The following is a 4,637-nucleotide window of genomic DNA, read 5'->3' as shown; positions in this document are numbered from 1 at the left end:
TTTGTTCTTTTTGTGTGTTTGTTTTATTTTTTATTTTTAATAAAAATAAATTGGGTATGGGTGAGCAAACGGAACGCGGCCCCGTCCCGCACGCATGCGTGGCCCCGCGCCGCGCGCATGCGCGGCGCGGGACGGGGGTAAAAAAAATTTGCAATGGCGGGATCAAACGGGGCAGGGACGGCGATGCACGAACCACAAACACCACTGGGGCATCCCGAGGCGCGTAAAACCAAAAACAGGCATGTTCACGCGCGACATGAGAGACGTGATCACATGGCAAAAAGGAAGAAAATTTTAATAAAACCCAAACCGTACGTCGAATCGAAAAACCGTAAAAAGGAAAAATGTGCTAGTACACGAGGGAAAGATGATAGAAAAATGCGATACGAGTTTCGAGGCAAAATCAGGGTGTTCACATGGAAAAAATGCAAAAAAAAAGCTTGAAAACGCATACGGGTATTAATATCGGAAAATCCATGCATCGGAATGAAGTGCGAAAAGAAGGAAAATTGGGTAGAACAATGTGCCCAACAACCCTATCATGGCAAAACACAGTTCCGATCGAGATAGGACGCGTTCACATGGGAAAAACCCCAAAAACGGTCTGAAAATGGACTCGAAAATTAATATGAAAAGAACCGTGCACCGGAATAGAGGACAGTAAAAAGGAAAAATGTTTGAAAAAAAGGGATTCACAAGACTCGCACATCAAAACTCGGTTTGAAGGGAATTCGAAGGGGTTCATATGAAAAAAACACAAAAAAACCTAAAAATACTCGAAAAAATTAATAAATAAAAATTTGACTATCGAAAGATGGGGAGAAAAAAGAAAAAAGTGGGGAAAAGGCTAGGGGACACAGCTGTTAAATTAAACTAGAATTCCGGTGAAACTAGGGCATGTTCACATGGAAAAATGTGAAAAATGTACACAAAAAGGGCCCGAAAACTCGCAAAAATTAATAACGGACCAACCGTGCATCGAAATGACATGGAGTAAAAAGAAAAAATGGCAAGGGGAATGGGTAGGACAGGTCTTGCACATCAGATCAGAGTTCCGAAGCAATAAAGGTGCATTCACATGAAAAATCGTCCATTTTACGGGAAGTGCTTCAAAAATTAATAACTTTAGAACCATCTATTGGAATAGGGATTGGTAAAAAGAAAAAATGGGCAATTCAAAGGGACAAACATAGCTATAAGGTTGGATGTGATTCTCAATGAACGTAGGGTGTATTTGCATGGAAAAATCACAAAACAAAGAATAAAGGCAAACGGTCAAGAAACAGCTCTGAGAATAGAGGGAAATAGAACGGAGGAGTGGGGAAGGGACCCAGCAAGGTAAAATGAAGTCATGATATAGGTGCATGATCATAGCAAGGTATAGGCCTGGGGGTATCCAACATAGACGCGCAGGGATGCGTCCCCATACTTAAAACCTTAATAGGAAGGGTAAACCAAACATCAAGGACCTAATACCACACATCAGGCCAACCACGAACGTCCCCACACTTAAGACATGACAGTTACTGAAAAACAAAATGTGTAGGGTAAGAAAAACTTGGCCCAAATTGCCACAGAGTAATGTCGACTATCGAGGTTGCATCTTGTATCGTTGTCGACTGCAGGAGGTACCTAGATGTCTTCACAGCTCACATCCGTCGTCCTTCATGGCAAGGACCATGCGGTAGCACCCAGGGAGATAGCTGGTTGAAGAAATCGCAGGAATATTCATCGATGACGAGGGATATTGCACTCAACTCACGATCACACAAATGGAATGAAACAACAGTCACTCGCCCCATTACTAACATCACTCGAGTGAATAATTATGAAACCTAGAGCTCACACCTGGTTTAGAAATCAACAAGGGGATAGTGTAGAGAGGGTATGCCAAGGTGCACAATTAATTGTGCATCAATGTGTCCAACCCGTATGGCATAGGTGCAAGGAGGAAGGCCAGGGAGCCTTGTAGTGTAGTGTACAGAACAGAGTGACGTGTCCCGTGCTGATGGCAGAGACCCATCCCATGGCTGCAGAGGGAAACAGAACGTACCTGACTCCAAGGGTCATAACGTCCCTCAAGCCTCACCTCTCGATAATTGATTGAAGAAACGCCAGTTACACTTAGCCCACCCTCTGTCTCACGCTCTGATAGATACAAAGGGCAGCCCATTCCTAAAACCCATTAATGTAATTGTCACTGTCACTTGTGCAGAGGTTGTATGCCTTGTGCGCTTTGATGGTGCAACTGTGCATCCCGCCCTGTGCCGGCATACGGTGCAAGAAGGAAGGCCAGGGAGCCTTATGATGCAGTGCACAGTAACAAATTGTGCATTGTGTATTGAGAGGCCCATCCCGTGCGTGCAACACTCCATTCACACATCTCACCTCTCATTTGATTTGAAGGGAAAAACCGGTCACTCATCCCACCCTTTATCTCACTCGCTGATAGATACAGAGGACAGCCCATACTCACATCCCCATCCTGCTAGGATGAAAGCTCACATCACTCAAGGGGTTGGTGATGAAGATCGTGTCGGCTGTTGTTGTCATCAGGATCTTGAAGACGAGGCATATCCAGGGAGGTAGCCAACAAGTCTGGTACTTCACTAATTTGTAAGAAAAGTCGTATGTTAAGAAGGGCAGACGGACTGATATTGCAGAGACAGGACACCAAGGGAGGTGGCTTTAAATTACTTGCTGAAAAGGTTCTGCTGGTGAGTCAGCTATCCTGAACTGCGGGGTGTTACCACCTTTTCCACATTCAGCTTCCCGCCCAAGGGTGTTTCCACCTTTTCTTGGAACAAGACCTATTATGACAGGGAATTTCTTCCTTTTCTCCCATAACAGTTCTGTTTGTTTTTTCTTATTCTTCTTCTTTTCCTTCTTTTTTTTTCTTTTTCCCTTTTTTTTCTGTTTAAGAAAGAAAATGATAAAAATGCCACGTGTCAAGACCAACCTCGCCACCGTTGTTGGATCAGACAAGAAGAGAACAAGGTCAAGTTGAGATGTATTTGTGAGGGGCTAGCAGAACGAGACCGCCTCATGAGGAGAATCATAAGGGCTATCAGAAGCATGACAAGAAGGACAGTGCAACGTCCAAAAGGGAAAGGGTAAGTCGATTGTGATTGTTAAGTTCCCCAGGGAGAGAAGTACATCTTCAGGCGATAGCCATTGATCAGGAAGGGATCATCAGAGGCATCAATGGTTTGCACCTGAACAGAGCCGTTAGAATTGACAACAAGTACATTGTACGGGCCCATCCACCATTGTTAAAGCTTGCTAGGAAACTTGCCAAATCTCGAATCATAGGCTAGGACAAGATCACCTTCTTTGAACTCCTTGTGCTTGATGAAGCTGTCGTGATAGGCTTTGCATCGCGCTTGAGTGGTTTCCATGCACTGTAGGGCCATCCGCCGTATCTCATCCAAGCATTCCAAGTGTAGGAGATGGCGTTGCAGTGACTCAGCATCTCCCAAGCGTTCTTTAACTGCCACTCGTAAAGAGGGCAATTCCAATTCAACACGGAAGACGGCTTCTGTACCATACACTAGCTGGAAAGGGGTATGTCCTGTAGCTGTCTTATGCGAGGTTCTGTATGCCAGAGGGCCTCTGTAAGTCGATTGTCCCAGTCGCGACGATGTGCGACAATCGTTCTTGTCAGAATCAAACAGAGGATGCGATTGGTGACTTCAACTTGGCCGTTGGCTCTGGCGTAGTAAGGAGTAGACTTGCTATGGTGGATCTTATACAGCTCCGTCAGCTCCTCCATAATTTTGTTAAGGAAATGAGTACCTCTATCACTTACCAACTTGAGGGGACTACCAAAATGGGTGATAATATTCTCGTACATGAAGAGGACTACAATGTTACCATCATCCCACTTCAAGGATTTAGCTTCACACCACTTTGTGACATAATCCACACATACTAAGATGTATATGTTCTGCTTCTGTCTGGTAGGTGCATCAATGGGACCCAGAAATCAATCCCCCACTTCTCGAATGGCTTGAGGGGAAGAATGGGTTGTAGTGGCATGGTACTTGTTTTGGTGGGTTTCTCCATTCGCTGACAAGCATCACATCTCTTGCAGTAGTCATATGCATTCTTGTGGAGGGTCAACCCCACCAGTATCCTGCTAATAGCATGGTTGTCGCTTCTCCTACGAAGTGTCCACCACATGGTTCGTCATGGCATGCTTTCAATACTATGCCGATTTCATCCCCTGCAACACATCTTCACAATGCTTCATCTTTGCCTCTCTTGTACAATGCACCGCCTAGCAAGGTGTAAGGGGTTGATTCTAACAGAAGCTTTTTCTTCTCACAGCTTGAGATGCCATGAGGATACTGTTGAGTTGCCAGGAGGTTGGCTATGTCTGCATACCAGGGAGTAAATGTTTCAACTAGAAACAAAGAAGCATCAGGAAGGTCTGGATCATCTTGTTCCTCTACTTCTGTTTGAGGGATCCGTGACAGATGATCAGCTAGGACATGGAAACGACCAGGCTTAGTGACTACTTCAAAGTCGAACTCTTGGAATAGGAGCAACCATCTCATCAGTCATCCTTTAACATCTGCTTTGTTCATCAGGAAGGACAGGGCTTCATGATCCACGTAGAACTTGAAATGCATTGA

The sequence above is a fragment of the Lygodium microphyllum genome, chromosome 13 (genome assembly GCF_053477565.2).
Source record: "Lygodium microphyllum isolate KBCC chromosome 13, Lygodium_microphyllum_v1.1.10, whole genome shotgun sequence".
Classification (NCBI taxonomy): domain Eukaryota; kingdom Viridiplantae; phylum Streptophyta; class Polypodiopsida; order Schizaeales; family Lygodiaceae; genus Lygodium; species Lygodium microphyllum.
The sequence above is the reverse complement of the archived record's forward strand: the minus strand, read 5'-3'. Positions refer to the sequence as shown.